Source organism: Thunnus maccoyii, chromosome 21 (genome assembly GCF_910596095.1).
Source record: "Thunnus maccoyii chromosome 21, fThuMac1.1, whole genome shotgun sequence".
In the NCBI taxonomy this organism is placed as follows: domain Eukaryota; kingdom Metazoa; phylum Chordata; class Actinopteri; order Scombriformes; family Scombridae; genus Thunnus; species Thunnus maccoyii.
The window spans coordinates 11,465,604-11,483,420 of record NC_056553.1 but is presented as its reverse complement, the minus strand read 5'-3'; positions in this window follow the sequence as shown (position 1 = coordinate 11,483,420).

Here is a 17,817-nt window from a genome sequence, read left to right as displayed (position 1 = left end):
CCCTTCAACATCTTACAAAACCAGCGACTGCCTCTGAGCACAACTTAAGTCTCTCAAAGCTCCAGCTGTGCTCTGTGACTTTGACATTGTGCTGCGACAAACTCCCCAGATTTAAAGGGCACACACACAAGTAGAGATTACAGATGTTGCAGACAGGAATTGTGTAAATACAGACTGTTGCACACCAAGTTTTTGGATTTCTTGACAATTTGACATATTGCAATACTGCATGTGACATAACACAAATTTGTCATGTTAAAAGACTTTCATGCTGTGTGTTTTGTCTAACCGTACTTTGTTCTCCATTACCACAATCTGTCCCTAATCTTAAAGTTCACCTCCACTCAAAAACATGTTTTACTTATTGTTACTTTACTTGCTTGTACAGAATGATGTAGTATATGTGCAGAGTTGGACACTAGAAGGATGTTTTCACATTCATCTGCTGAAGGGGAAAGTTTCTCTGTGTTCACCTTAAACTTCAGTGAGTGCACATACAAGATGATTTTGGGTGATTTTGTCAGTCATGGTCCAATATACAACTTACACAAGTGTGATGTGGAAACCTAAAACCTCCATCTTGTGTCCCACAGTTGAAATTTGGAATTTAACAATATTTCCGTATTCCTAGATTCACTGAGGAAGAAGGAATAGATGTAATTCTAATCATTTCTTACTGGGTAAATGAATTTTTTTTATGGAGAAACTATATCTGACTGAATTATTATTCAAAGCTGAGTATGTATTATGTCCTTATTATGTCTGGAAGGGATATTTAACTTTATCTTAGTTGCCATGTGCAGATATTGTAGAGGGCGAGGATTATTTAATTACAAAGATGGCTGTGAACATAAACCGGGTTTTTGCAGAATTGTCCAGCATCCATGTTTTTATGTAGCGATAGTGTTGGTTTCCCCAGACAGGGTTTCCTTGCTTAACTGTGGTAGAAGGATAGTAACACAGAGATGTTGATCCTCCTTTTATTACAATGGATTTGTGTTAGGGTGAGATCTCTGTACAGCCACTATGACCAGGAAGAATAACTACAATGACGTTGTTTATGATAAGGGTGATATGAAATCAAATGTAAGAATGATAAAATTTATTTCTGACTATTACACACCTACTTGTAGTTCCCTTAGCAAGTTTTAGCAAGTGTACATTCATCCAGAAGAGCCATACATCACCCTTCAAAACCCACCATAAAAGTCAAACATTATACATATTCGCACAAGTGATGAAGGATCCTAACTCATCATTATCATCCAGTTGTTTATGTAACATGGGGGCCCAGTAATTATGCGAGTACACCATTGTAATTTATGGGAAACGTGTCCTATTTTGATGTAGAAGGATTAAGAAGCCTCCAAGGCTTTTTGACACCAATTCACGCAGGAATGAATGCAAAACATTCTCCACATGTCACCGACAGCCAGATCTGCATCAACAACAGTGTGCTGGGGAAAAGATTACACTGATGACGAGTGCGTTCAGTGAGTGTAGTCATCCAAACAATTTGTTACTTTTTTTCCTTGATGTAAAGCGCTAAGTTGTATGGCCTCATTTCTACAAAACTGTTTCCATTCCATCTGATTTGTCTTACAAGATTGTAATATATATATATATATATAGTAAATTAACTCTGAGACAGCATGAAACTTCATTTCACCTTCTGTTTCCTACTTTTTGTCGTTTTAAGTGTAGTGTCCCTTCATCCACCTGTAACGTCTTCCTTGTCATTTATAATTTCTGGTTTAATAAGATATGAGATCCAAGACAAGGGGAAGCTGTTTAAACAACTGCACTCAAGAAATGAAATATGTAACTGTGTTTCAAAAGGAAGTCTGCATATCAAATAATTGCATAATAAATTGGAATATCCAGCATAAGAGTGGCATCAAATATTCACCAATTTAATTTGAACATTCTCTCTCAACAGTTTTTTTTTTTTTTTTCATTAAAATCCACCACTTCAAATTAATATAAAATGATGCCGGAGGTGGGCAAGATTTATCTGGAATAAACACACGCTGCTCTTTGGGCAATGAGTCTCTACTGTCATCTTTTCACAGGGACTAAAAATTCTCTTGCTCCCACATAAAACATCAACAACTCTAACCATGTAGGCAGAGTAAATAAAATGGTTTGACAGAATGATACTGCTTTTCTAGCCTGACCCTCAAACCCAGCATGTTTGTTTTCCTTTCCTGCGAACTTTTGCGTAGGCTCGGTTTGTCGGCTTCCTTTTGTATGTGTGTGGTTTTGTCCAGAATTAACATCAAACCAAAGCAAACATTTGTTTTTTGATATCCTGCTCCCTTATGGGAGACCCAAAAAAATTCCCAATACTTGGATTGAAACACTAATTATATCAGAACTGTGGCTGGATTCACAATATTATTTGTTTCCTCTAGTGCAGATTCTTACAAAATTAAAATAATTGTAAGAACTAAAGTAGATGTTGACCTCTAAAGTTACAAACTGGAATATTAGCCACTTTGCAGAAGTAGAGGAAATGACTGGATGAATGGCTGTGGTGCACAAGGACGTCTTGCAACCAAAGGCTTGAGCTAAATGCCTCCTTTTGACACTTCCAGGCCGCTGAAGTGTCCCTGAGAAAAACAACAACTCCTCCTCTCTGAACTTCCATGTGGATCAAGAAATAATCACAGGAGTTAAGGTTCTCAGGCACCATGCCTGATTTCAGGCATAGAGCAGTTTTAAATTCATATAATATTTAATTCAATACATTGTACATATTTCCTCCTGGACAACTTTTTAGGCTCACAAATCTTTTCTTGCTTTAATCCCTGTAATCATATATGAGTTTTATTTAAGACAGCTAACTCAGGCCATGTCACTGTGAAAAGATTTGTATGTGTGCCTTGTGTATCTTTAATTTTCATTGCCTTTCCTTGCCTTGCCTGCCAAGGAAAAAATCCTATTAATATAAATTATTGACCTGAAGTAAAGCCCTGACGAAGGGTCTAAGTAATTCAAAGACATACAGAAATTGGAGTGTATCCTGTAAGCCATAAAACCACCGAACCATGATATTACTAATCGCCATTTTTAAAAAATATGCTTTCTTGTTTGCTTGCCGAAAGTTAGGTGAGAAGATCGATACAACCCTCAAAAATTGTTCGTTAAATATGAAGCCTCAGCTAAGAGGAGTTAGCTTAGCTTAGCATAAAGCCTGGTAGCAGGGGGAAACAGTTAGCCTGGCTCTGTCCCAAGGGTAGAAAAATCTATCTACCAGCACTTCTAAAGCTCATAAATTAACATATCTTTTTTGTTTAATCCGTACTTAAAACAAAGTGAAAAAACAACAAGTTGGAGTTTTACAAGAAGTTATATGCGTGACTAGTTCTTGTCTAGACACAGTGAGAGTTGTATCTTCACGGTGAGGTTGCCAGGAGACTGCAAAACTAATGCCAATCCCATCAGCCTCAGCTGGTCTTTGTTTTTAGTGCTAATTACCAAATCTTAGCATGCTAACAGGCTAAACTAAGATGGTAAACCTGTAAATATTACCTGCAAACTTTGGCATTTTAGCATTTCAAAAACTTGTTTTCACCTTGGGTCATTCATGTGAATTTGACCTTGTGATATTTTGTGAAGTCTGTGTTTATCGGCCCCTAACAACCAATGTACCACTTGCACAGACACTAGCTTTAAGATAGCTAGATAGGGACCCACCAAACGTGTGAGTGGTAGTGTGCTTGTTGGAGTGTTTGTGCTCAGCCTCTGAATGATCTCAGTCACTGGAAACTCTGGTTCTTTCTCTCATTTCCCTCCTGTCCTTATCCCTTTCATTTATGTCTCTGGATGTTTATGAAGCTGACTTTTATTGGTTTTATTGTATGTTACAAAGCCAAGCTGTACAGTATATTGATGTACTGTCATATGAGGACTTTAAAGAGATTTTCATATTAATAGCACCATAACAATCAATGGTGTGGGCCCATAATTTATAGACTTACTTAAAATGGATTGGGGCTGTAATGGGGAAACATAACATGTTCTTTTAAGGTTCATAGCACACAGATAGGATGAATGAAAGTGTGTCACACAGCATAATCCCAGTGATTGTGTGTTTTGCTCAGGATGGTGCCATTGTTTCATGGATCTGTTGATGGCTGGTTTCCAGCACAATCTCTTTTGTCACATCTCCAGCTCATCATCCCATCTCTCTATTTTTCCTGGAAGCAGCTCTCTTATCTGGCTTTGCCTCTTCCTTTTCTTGCATTGCTTTAATGCATCTTGTCAGATTGAGTGTCTCCAAGTCACAACTCTCTCATTTTTGGATTATAGAGCCCTCGAGGGTTTGGGGTTTTTTTCTGCATCCCCGCCTCCACTCTTTTTCCTCTTCAACCTCCTCGTCTTTATCCTCCCCTGCTCCTGTTTTTTTTTTTCTTTTCTCCAGAGATAGTGGGTTGGTATTCCCAATAAGCTTCTTACCCCAAACTCTCACCTCCATCTTTCTCTGTATCCACATGATAGTGAAGAAGTTCATGATATCCAAGTGAAGGAGTCCACATGTCACTCTGGTCTTCACCCTTCCGAGGATCATGTTAGGAAGGGGGAAACTGCAGAGGTGGGTAGAGGTCTCCCATGCACAGTTATCACTGCTTACACTTGGCATTCAGTATTCAGCTGTGCCAAGTTGAAGCACATCGATAATATCAATATCAGGGATGTTGGAACTATTTTCTGGGAGCGGGTGCTGTAAATATGGACCACTTTGCCCATCTCACCGTTATCAATTCTTTTGTGGTGCCCCATCCTGAACAATGCTGTCCAACACAGCAGTACTGATTAGACTAAGCTTTTCATGAGCCCAACCCAAGGCTTTAATTTCAAATAATTTGAGAAGTATACAGCTATTAAGAAAACTACAAGGTAAGATTTAAATGTTCAAAAGGCGTTTTTATTATTATAACAATAAACAAATGGTTCATATCAATGAGGCATAGCCTATGTTATGCATGTTCTTATCAAAAACAAAACCTTACATGTCAAGAATAAATTGCATGAAACAGAATGTGAGGCAAATGAAAACAAGCGAAAATAGAAAACTAGGTAGGTGTAGTTAACTCAGCTGTTGCATGGAAACTTCAGCATATGTTGTGTTAAACTTTGTTAACATGGGTCAACAGTTTTTCTTGCTAAGTTGCTAAGGAGCCTTTCTTCATTCTCCACACCGGTCTGGCTATTTGTGTACATAGTGAAAGACGCATGAAGTGTTTTGAGCAGGAGACAAACTTATAATTTCTGACAATCACATCATTAAGCTATGAAAGCATACATTTTAATGTTGTAAGGAAATATAAAAAGACAGAAATGAAAGTCAGACAAATTTAAGCACCGATTCTTTATTAAAAAAAAAAAAAGTTTGGTGGAGTAAAGGGAAGCTGTCAATACTTCCAAAGTCTCTGATCTATATCACAATCTCTCCCCCTGCTAAACCAACAGCTTCACCAGTACGTGTGAGGCCGGAGCACAAAAATAAAGCAACAACACAGCAGGAGTGGCCTACTTAAGCCGGCAGTTTGATGTGCTTCCGTTTGACTGATTTCACAACCGCAAGTTCAAGAAGGACTTAGCTTTTAAACTCTACTGAACGGTCTTAAGGGTCCAGACCTCACAAAAAGATCAAGTTGATGTCTTTTTATCCTTAATGTCTTTGGTTTCACTGTAACAATGTGTTTAAAATATTCATAAAGGGACTGAGAGCCACAGAGGGCATTCATGTTTCTGCATCAGTAAACCGCAGGAATTTCCTCTTCCTGTTTTTCATCTAGAATAATAGGATTTATATCATTAATGTCACCGGTTCACACAACAATCACGTTATTTTTTTTTGTAATGATGTCGCAACTGAAATCACACACACAAGTCACAGTGAGATGATTCTTTGTGGTTTCTTATCATAGCGACAGATGTTGAGCAAGTTTAGTGAACCACTGTCATTTATTAAGATTTTTTACTTCAACCTTTTTTCCTCTCCACAGGCGGCTGTGTTTGTTAATTTCTCACATCTTTGCACAGGATGGAGAGTGTTGCCTGGATGAAAACGAAAACCTTCTCCTCCTGTCTTGTCCCCGTTCTCCTCCTCTCACTCAGCTCAGCACCCTACGGCTAAGCAGACGGCTGTCCAGACTCCCCAGATCATTACACAGGAATCACACTGGGAGAGGTGTGTGGGAAGTGGCTGTGACTCAGTGTGTGCACCAGTGTTTACTGACATTCATCTCCATATGTCACGACCCCAGCCAATCAGAAGCCATGGACATGTATTTGGCTTTGGTATTGGGGGAATAAATAGGTACAGTTGCCTCTGGTAGCTACACATTTATTATCACACCAGATAAGATAGTATCTCCATAGGAAAAAATTACATTCCCTCAAATAAGTTTACATTTTGCAGCATGCACTGTGATCTAGTAGACGCAGGGTAAAACATACTGTTTAGACGATACCATTCGCACGGAAGAAAATCTCAAACCACAAATGAACACCCTCAAATCTCAAATGAAAACGACCAGCTCTTGTACCGACTCCAATTACATTTTGGCATATCAGTATGAGAATACATACTCCAGAGCAAATTAAACCCCTTGCTTAACCAGCCTCCCCCCAGCAATTCAATTCTATGCAGTGCTGAAATCACTTTCCTGACTGCACTGCCAATCTCTCCATATGAGGGGAGAGATTCACTCCAGTCTATTTCTGAAAGTCTAATAAGATGAACCCTCACACTTGCCATGCTTAGATAAGAAGTCGCTTGAGTGTGTTGAAGTGTTTACCATGGCTCAGACTTCCCTTCCATATACACAATACCCCCTCTAAATGTCTTAACCCTTTAAATTCCCTAATACAAGTCATTCTATAACAAATTTGTAACAAAACAGCATTAGAAATTCATGGTTCCAGTGCTTTTCACTGAACTATTTTAGTAACAGCACCTCATTTACATAATGGATTTAATTCCTGCCATACCCAGTGTTTAGGTTAGCCATTTATAGGCATTCAGGGTAGCTATAGTAACACTTCAGGGATGACCTAAGGGGAGATCGGCCTTGGATGAAGAGAGATAATGTAAGAGGTTGTTCAATTGTAGTTCTTTGGCATCACATCTTATTATTATTATCAGCCTCGAGGCATGCAGCTTCACTCTGTTTATGCATTCCTTGTGTTATTGAGTGCCCATAGGCCATGCTGCCATTTCATCATAGCTTGTTAAATTGCAGAGTTGAAAGATAGCATATCCCATCAGCTAGACCACTGTGAATCGCTTTTGTGTATGATGCAAAGCAGAAAATGTCATCCTTGGTGTGACTCTCTCACGTCCTCTGAGAGGCCAGATCCACCTCCTACTTCAGATGCATCAACTTCTCCTGCTCCCAGACTCCCACGCGTGACACATAGCCTAACTCACCGTGTGATGGCTGGCATTTAGGTTGTTTTGAGGAGGCCACGCAAAGTGCACGAGCAAAACGGCGCATGTTAGTCATTCATTAATGAAATTATTTTTTCAAGTGAGCAGGGAGAGAGGTTTGCAAACATGCCTCGTCGTGGTGGTTTTAACAAACCCTCCCGCTCAGATGAGCTGAAAAGTCTAAAATGGACAGAAAGAACAGAATATCATCTCTTCCCTCGTCTCTCAGCATGACGAAAAATGGAAAGTATCTCATTTGTTTTCTACTCTTTATAAAGTCTCATCTACTCTTCTTGGAATGACTTTTCTTCATCTTAATGAAAAACATGTTTTTTAGACTCAACATCACTCCCATCTTTTGATGATATTTGTGCATATTTTTAGAAATATATTCCAGCAATGACCAACGTCTATTTATAGCTATTGATTGCATGATCAGTAGGGCACAATCAGGCAGCGCCAACGTAGAAGCACAGCATTGGTTGATTGTTCTCTTTGAACAGCTAGCTCCCTTTGATTATTGCTGATGATTGCTACAGAGTGAATACATTCTGCTGCACATACACACACACGTACTCTACATACTCTACAGCTCCTTCAAAATGTGACCTGTGGTAATCAGCGTAACCGTTTTGTAACCACTGTGTGTGTTGATCTGAGTCTGGATGAAGGAATGAGTTTGAGCGGAGTACAGTAGAGTCAGCCGCTGTTTAATCTACTTGGCTCCTAGGTTGTAATCCTCTTTCTTATACCCTGACCTCCAGGGCTTAGAACACAAGACTGAACACACCAATCTTATTCAGATGATACAATAATAATAATCATCTCCTCTCCTTCTGTCCTGTGCCCCTGCCTGCACCACATGCCATCATGGATCTTGTAATTATCCCTGCGCTGCAGATGGCAAAATTTGATTAAAATCCTCTCCAAAAAATCACGCTTTGTGCCCATTTCTCCAGACAACAGAATGTAATATTCCACCTGAGCATTCAAAGTTACAGTAGCTGTGAGGGGGCCACTGTGAAAGTGGTTTATCAAAGTAATTGGTGCTTTTCACTTGGCCCAGGGTGTGGAATGGAAGGTAACAGATGTCTGTCTGAAGGAGATGTAGGTCACTGAGTTTCCTGCGCTCCCACTGATCCCATCAGATAAAGAGGAGGTTGTTTGGCTGCTTCCCGCCATGACACCCTATCAGATCTGTAGCCCCATCTTACTTCCTATGTTTGAGGAAAATCCATGTCTTTTGAGACTGCTGGAGAGGCCATGTCAGAGTAATTACCACGCCATGATATCATCTACCCCTACTTATCCTCTAATGGCAATAGAAGCTAAATCCCAGTATTCTAGACTCCTTTTATGAGCTTTATCCCTGAATGTGACAGGATTTTAGTTTGATAATTAGGGTAATTTTTAGGAGCAAATCAGAAATAAACAAAGTGGTAGAACTCAACCTGCCTGTAAATATGCTTCTTATCCGTTTTCCAGACACAACGAGGGAATCCTCAACATGCATCCCTGTAGACATCTCTCATGTTACTTAGGTCTGTTTCGTGCCACAGGGTTAACAAGAAGCTTAATGGTATAATCCTCATCGGCTGCCAGTCTGGCAGCCTGTCTTCTTAGTGAATTATCCGCTAAGCTGGGGGTCAAAGTGCATGGCCCAGGAAAACCACGACTTTCCAGACAACTCCATGAAAGTCGCAGCCATTTCTTTAAAAAATACAATTTAAAAGCTTTTGAATGGTTTCCACGGACAGATGTTTCCCCTGTAAAAGCCACAAAACCCTGACTAACCCCCAAAATGTGACCCCGCTGCTCACCATCCCCTCCCTTCACCCGGGACACGGTCCACACAACCCTCACCGTCCACGGTGGATTATTGGAAGGCCTCGGGGCAAGCTGACTGGCTGGTTTCACTATCTGCCGGGTGTGACCCACATCCCCCTCTCTGGCTAATCCTTTTGTTTCCTGCGATCTCTGAGTACCTAGCCACATCTAATCCTTTGTGCTGCTTTATTTCAGCATTAGATTTCATCTCATTCAAGCGTCTTCCTGATGATACCCTTCATTCCCCTCATCAATTGGTTTTGGATGTGCAGTGAATCCCTATTTGCCACAGGTTCAAATAAAGAGAAATAAATTCAGTTAATTTGAAGTGTTATGTTCTGATCTCATCCTATCTTATCACCCAAAGTGTATCTGATTACTGGACTAGCAATTATTAATCTCCATGTAACACTACACAAACTCATTGTATGCACTGTTCCCTATGGCTTGTCCACCATCAGTTTCAGGCTGTGAATTGCTTCATATTTTCCTCTATAAAAAAATCTTTTGTACATTCAGTACATCATTAGTTCCATCTTCATAACTGTGGATCTAAGCCAGTCAAGTTCCATAACAACTTGTTTTTCATACTTGATTCCTACAAACTTTAGACAGTATGTCAGAGCGAATATGCCACGCTACAATAACCAGCATCAATTGATTGATCAGTTCAATACAAAAGTTAATACAGTGTGACACATCGATGTTGACATTTTTATTTCTCCTCGTGAAAGGGCAAGTGCCGGGAGGAAATAATGGAAATATCTTTGCCTCTTGTTTTTTGGCTACAGTAACCTGACTGGTTTTCACATCTCTGATGGAGATTCAGATCGTGGTGGCTTTCAGGTTTAATGTTTTTTTTAAATGTTTTTTTTAATGATACAATAAAGAGAATAGGCCGTATTCATTCTCATCTCTCGCTCACAGACGCACGCATTTATGCATGCATATGCACACATAGAAACAAAAATTAAATTGGTCAGAGTCCCTTGAGCCCTCCAACAACTAACCCAGTATCTGGATTAATAAATAAAGATTCCTGCATCTATTATACATGAATATACAATACTATATGGGCATATGGAGGAGATAAAACTACATATCAAACCATACTGAGAATGGTTTGGCCGTAAAAACACATATGCAACAGCAAAACTACAGGGAAATGTGCACTGTCCTCACAAATATACAGTTCTTTTGACTCAGATTATGACATCAAAAAGAACTGACGTATCCAGCCCTTTATACAGTATCTTTCTCCTCTATTTGCTCTGTTATCTGTGAGTAAAAATAGCCCTCCTCCCCCTCTCCGCAGCTCTTTCTCTGTCTTTTATGACCTTTCATGACCAGTGGAAGTGAAACTATGCTTCCACCGACTCCAGCTCTCTCTTGATTAAAGTTGTATTAAATATACTTTTACATCACACCTTTCCCACACGTACCTTGACCTGTGAACGGTCTAGCAATTTCCTGCATCACTATCGCAGCATGTAGGAATGTTAGCCAAAGTAGATTTTCCCTGTAAGACAATATTAATAACCTGGTAAGATTTGTGTTATGCTTTCAGAGTGGCTGTGGTGAGTTCGCTGTCCATACATACATTATCTAATCATCCAAAGCCAAGGCACTTCAACATGTATTCAACACTGGATTACAGTGAAAACAAGATCAGATCATAGAGCATACAGACTCGACAGCTAATGCATCCTCATATAGGCAGACAAAAGTTGTATTTTCTGGTTCACCCTTTTTTCTAACTAAGTAGGAGCTTGTGCCTCTGGTGACTAGACAGATCGTTAAATCTATCATGACATTGTCAAGACAGACTCAACACAGATATTTTTCTTCCTTGTAGAAATGAGGAAGTCTATGTGTGTGAAACTTGCATAAATGAACCCAGCACTGGCGTAGGTTTCATGTGTGAAACATTTAAAATCATATGTCAAATGCAATCATATTTGTCAGGGTAAATGTGCAGGCAGGGTAATAAATGCCATCTATCAGTATCATCATGTATGGTCCTAATTATCCACCTCAGGGAAGACTGCAGCTACTTTCAACACCTTTTTCTTCTCCTTTTCCTCACTGCACAGTTTGTGATTGGCTGGTCGAGATCCAATTTATTCAGTGTCATGTTCATTTTCAGACTTTTGCACTTTGCTCTTCTGTGCTGGAGTCTCACTCTCCTCAGGTCTGATTGTCACACGGTTTTTGACACCAAGATATGGAGAATGAAACACCAACTTTGAACTGGAACTCACATTTGACCAGAGATAAGCAAATCACGGTCATGCTGACGTAGCAGGATTGCATGATGATAATAAATGATAGTGATCCGCTATAAAAATACACGCATCAGTTATCATGTTGAAAAAGAATTGCTGATTTCTTCAACTTCACAGAAATTTTCAACTTCACACTATTTTTTTTTAAAGCCAAAAGGGAGCCATAAAATAAATGTGTGGGCTGTTGGCGGAGGAAAACAGGGGTCATGTTTTGTCTCAACACTCACACACCCTCTCTCTTTCTCAAACACATACACTGAAAAGGCAAAACTTGGCAGTCAGACACCATATCTACTCAACAAATTGCTGTCCAGCCTGCTGTAGGCCTGTGTGCATCATGTCTCAGCATTCGAACGACAGCTTTGAATTGCTTATTATGCAGTTTCTCTGGAGTGCTCTGCTTGCACATGCAAGCCACAATCTCTGTGCAGCAGCAGCTGACTAGGGAAACTGTGGGAATAATAGTCTGTCGTTCCTTGTTGGCTGCTTTGACGTCTGGCGAATCCCTTTGTGGAGCACTAACAGAGTTGTTTGAAGTCTCTGTCAGCATGGTAGGAAGTGGCATGGCGCGAGCGTGCGCTACATGCTAGTTCTCATCTGTTGAGCATGCCACGATCCACACAGTGTCAGACTGGCTGGTGGGCAGATGAGAGGCTGGAGGGAAGAGCAGGCTGAGCATAATAGCTGTAGTTCTGACCCCAGCAGATGGACAGGACAGCTTCTGAATGGAGATTTTTTTTTCAGATATCATCTTGCAATTTCTTTCCCAGACAGGCCAAAACCCCAGACAATGGCAAGCTGTGGTGTCCACACTAATATTTGTAACCATTTAGACTGAAAGAAGAGTTACAACCTGATATTGCACACAGAGAACCTATTGGTAAATTGTTCTATTTTTATCAGCTGTGGATGTGCAAAAGTCTTTCTTTGCATCCAAACAGTGATGTTATTGGACTTTTTAGGCAGTCATCTTTTTTCCTGCTTTAGTACTGGCTTTTTTTCCCACATTCGATTGTTTGATTGGAGTAAAAATATCTAGAACATTAATCAAAAACTCAAAAACAATAATTCAGTAAAATAGCCTCAGAGCTTACTATTGACCCCGGTGATGGATGTGAGTGTCTAGTGTTTATTCAAGCATTGTTTATGAAATGTTTACCCCTTTATTGTTTCAAATCAAAGATGTAGAGAGCTGGGAATCTTTGAATAGCCGTAATCAACTTTTCTTCAATTTTGCACTTGTTTGTGAAACAAATGCACATTAGTACAAAATCAAGGAAGGATATGTGTTTTTTTTTCACAATCTGCCTGGTCACTTGGCTCAATTGGAAATAAATCAATTTGACTACTTGTAATTTCATCATGTTTCCCACAGGGTGTATGTATAGTGAGAGAGTCAGTCTCCATTATATTAAAGGTTATCTGCTTCAATATGCACTAGCTGCAACTAGTTGTATGTTTCATTTCCTCAGCAAAGAATCTAGAGTGAAACTTTCCATCACGCTATCGGTTTTAGCCGAATGTCACTCAACGGGGGCGGACAGCCATCAGAGAAAATGTTCCATTTTGTCCACTCAAGTATTACTAAGTGATGGATGCCTCCGGAGTGAGCCGGGCTGCAGTGCTGCAGCAGCCTGAGGGGCAAATGTGAAAAAACACAGAGGATTTTAGCACTGCTTTTCACAGGCATAGTGGAGATGCCATGTGAGGTCACAGAGGAGTAAATATAGCCTCAAGAGAGTGTTAAGGACCTTGGTCTGGGTCCAGGCTCATGTCAGATTTGCCGTCATTTCCTTGGTCTGGAGGACAAGGAAACTAAGCATATCATTAGGGTGCAGGGACTAGGGCAGTGCAGGTGAAGGGAAAGCAACAGGCCTAATGCTGTAGTAGGTTAGGAGATTTTCCATCCATGCAATCCAGACTATATTTACAGTATATAGAGAAGTGTGATTTATCTGATCTAGAGTGATGTAGCTGTGGCTGCGGTAGCGTCCCTCCCTGCTAACATTCTGCAGGCTGCCTCTGAAGTGGAGGCGCCAACGGTTACCACAATCAGTGCAAATGTCACCTAGTATCATCTTCAACTTGCTAAATGCTTATTACATCTTGTCTGAGTCATGGCATACCATATGGCGACTGATAAGATTTGAAACAGAGATCTTATCTTGGCTTCACTGCATACGTCTGGAAAAAAAAAAAAGACCCAGTGAAATAAAGCCTCAATTTTGAGCAGATGTGCACATCAGAATATGATTCACTGGGCGAGGATGTGCGATTGGTGTTCTCTGCTATCTAGACTCCTGGTGTTCCTACTGATCTGCATGGTGAATCATATTTTGTCTTTAGCAGGGATGAATGCGAGCTTGGATAAGTGAGTCTGCTGAATAAATGATGTTTATAATCATAGCCCTGGGTGTCAGCTAATGTGCCCGGGGGAGACGGGGGCGGCGAGTGAGGAGGGGTTGGGGAGATGAGGAGTTCCAATCATCTGTCCAAGCAAGCCCCTCCAAGGCAGATGATAATGTGGGTCTAAACTGCAGCACGGGTGGGTAATGGGATTGTGAGCACGCTGGTCTCCTGCTGGATAAGCTCCCCTGATAGCGAAGCTGACCTCTTCCCCCCGATAGCTGGGACAGGGAGTTACAGCACGGCTCCATTTGGTGTGTACGTGTGTGTGTGTTTAGGTTGCTGGTATCATGTGTGAGACAGAAGGGCAACAGTAGGTGTGCCAGTGGGAAGGTGAAAAGGTAAGGAGGTGTTCACATTTCCCCAGTCAGAAAGTATATGTGGAACAAAATATAAAAATAAGGGAGGACAGTTCAGGGATGGAGGCTCAGGAGGGGTCATACTGCTGCGATGAAACGTCCGTGAGATTTCAGTACAGGTCTCACGGAGTCAACAGTAACCAAAATCATATTCTTGTTCTGGTATATACAGGAAGTTGAAAAAGAAAAACTGAGAATTTTCATTTTGAAGTTGCAAAATAATAGAAATAAACAGTTTCGGTCACTGTCCTGTACATGTCTTTTATTTCCCTGTTAGTTAGTTTCAACATGTGACTGTTGTTCCTCGCACTTCTCTGTTGGTTTATGTCGCAATGATTTTCCAGACAGTGCCTCTTGACATATTGAGTAATTCTGATGTTTTTCTCATTTGGACACAAATGATTTGGTCTATTTGGAGCTCTGTTGGTTGCCTTCTGTTCCTCTGAAAAACGTGTGTATCAAACCGCTGAATGCTAGACCTAAAGTGACTGACACATGCCGTTAATTAGTATTTGATCAAATATGGGATTAAATCAAAAGTCCATTTTCATGAACTTCAAAGGTCATGAAGTGAATGGAGAGCTGGAGCCGATGCCTCACATGCTGAATGTATAAGGTATTATTCATACGGCTATCATCAAATTCTGCTCAAAGCTTTGATGATAACTGCCCGAGAAGTGTTCCCACCCCCATAATAAAGATGTTCCTGAGCTGCACTTTGAAGAGGAACTGTTAAAGAGGTGTGGCATGTCCTGAATGCCCTTGGCCTTTTGTGACAAGATTGTTTTCACACTCTGCTATTTTTCAATAAATTCTGTCTCACTATCTCTCTCCTTCCAGACCATGGGGAGAGCTCAAGTATAGCTTCTGATGTCAAAATGTGCAGACGATCAAGCTAAAACCAGATTAGCTTCCAAAAATTCTAACATCTTTACTCCCCCCCCCCACCCCCACCACCCCCATGATGCTGCCTTTTGGTCCTTGTCAAGAACGCTGTAAAGCCGTATTTTCAAACAACGGAGAAGTTAAGCCGTTGATTTTTGTGTTGGGCTGAAGTGTGCCGCAGCTTTTTAAAGAAGCATCCGAACCAGCACGCTATCTAAATGAGGCATAATAGATGTGAGTGATGTTGAAGGGATGTAAGCAGCCTGACAGGAACATTGCTTCTAGCAACTCCTGTGTTGCATTAGTGATGATTTACCAGGAGGCGCTCACAAAGAGTCTTCAGAGCGCTCTCCTGAGCCCCAGCCAAACCCGGAAAAGCCCCAAAACAACAGGCCATGTGCACACAAGTGAGTGCTCCCGGACACAGCTTCACACGTTGTTATTCATAACCCACCCTCAACACTGGCCAAATCTCCCCCCCCCCCCCTCCTATTTCTAAAAAAAATATAGGTCATTCTGGTTCTAAAAATGGCCCTCTCCCCCTGGGGCTTGCCAGAGCATGAAATAGACTTTACATCACGTTAGCCGAGCAACAGCAACCAAGAAACTCTTTTTTGTCGTTGCTCATTTTTCATCCCCTTTTGTTGCTGTAATCTAACATATGGCGGCTCTCTCACTCACCCCTCCTCTCTTTCAGTTTATGACCTGAATAAGATATCAGCAGTTTGCCAGGTTTGGAATATGACAGGCAAGGCTAAAGTCATGTAGAGATTTAGATAATATGGTTGCGGAACACTTTACAATGCTTTCCACCTCTGCCTTTCAGACTCCCTCCCCCCCCCCACCTGTGCTGATAAGCAGGAATTCGGGGGTGGATTTCAAAATGCTTTGGATTTGCAAAAGTGCCTGCTGATATGGCAAAGGTAGTCACATGACAGACAGCACAATTACTTCCTACCTGTTTGTAATGCTACCTATCCCCTCAACCACCCGGCAGATGAATTACAACAATATCTACTCTTCCTTTGGGTAGTGGCTGCGAAGCTCCAAAACACAATATGCAAAAATAAGCCGCTGCTCTTGCCTCCATTGTGGTTTTGACAACTTAAGAATGCAATTTATGGAGGCAAACCCACTTGCAGCAAATTGAATAATGCAGTGAGAACATTTGTGGGGTGTTATTTGTTTCAGTTTAAAGTTTACACATTTCCAGATGCTCTTCCTCCACAACCATATTGTCTCATTTTAGTTCTTTTTTTAAGCACTTCCACCTCCTTACTTTCTATGTCCAATGTATAAAATCCCCAGTGGCTGTGCCTTGAAATGGCCTCATGTTTATTTAAACTCAGAGGGCAGCAGTAGAGCGCCTGGTGCCCCATTCGTTTTCTGTGGTGTTTTCTTATAGCCAGCCAACCCCGGAGCCATTCATCAGCTGGCCTAAGTGTAGCTACAGCGCAGAGGACTAAACAGCACTTCACCACAATGAGTGTGACATCAACCCTCCACACAAACCAGCGGGTGTGTCAAAGAGAAGCACAATTACAGAGGAGAAGGAGAAGGGGAAGAGGTGGAGAAATGACCATGGAGAGAGAGAGAGAGAGAGAGAGAAGAAAAAAGAAAAGAGGCATAGAGTGTCAGTCATGTAGCTTCTAATTTTGGTTCTGGCTGGAGCACTACTTTGTTTCCAATGCGGGCTTTTATGCTACAAGCATGAGCTTGCTCAAGACAGACAGACAGACAGACAGACAGACAGAAGAGCTATTGAATTAGCAAAGACCACACGCCACACACACAAAATTAATAAGTAACAAAGTTGAGTTAAAAAATAAAAGTGGCAGTGAGTGTTTTTGCATGTGTAGGGGCAGCTGTAGCTCTGGTAGAGCAGGTCGTCCACTCATCAGGTCAGTGGTCCAATCCCTGGCTCCTCCTATCCGCATGTCAAAGTGTCCTTAAGCAAGATTCTGAACCCTAAATTGCTCCTGATGGCTGGCTGTGCCATCAATGTGTGAGTGTGTGTGTGAACGGGTGAGCATAGAAACATTGTGGGCTGCTTTGGATAGGAAGCACTGTATTGGTCTTGATGATACCATCAGTGTATGAATGTGGGTATGAAAGGGTGAATGTTGGCATGTATTGTAAGCGTTTTGAGTGGTTGATAAGACTAGAAAGGCGTTATATAAATGCAGTCCATTTACCGTTTGATGGAGGATATAATACTGTTGGTCTAATGTTTTTGTTTATATAATTAAAGTTCTCCTTATTGCTTGGCTTTTAAAATCTAATCTAACGTCCTTGTAAAATTTTCACACAAAATTCCACACACACACACGTACAAAAAAAAAAAAAAAGCTCCCCAAATATGGATAAAAGAGGACTTGCATCCTAGTTGAGTGGAGAGCACAACAAAGGGAACTTGGGCTTGCATCCAAATTAGAGGAAAAATGAAGATATGAAAGATCAAAACGAGAAGAAGAAAAGAGAAAAAAGGAATAGGAATTGGCAAACACTGACATCCAGCTGTGCCGCTGTGAATCAAAATTTAAAGCTAATATGAACCACAGCCAAAATGCTTGTAACACGGGAAATAACGAAATGAAGACTGAGACAGAATCAA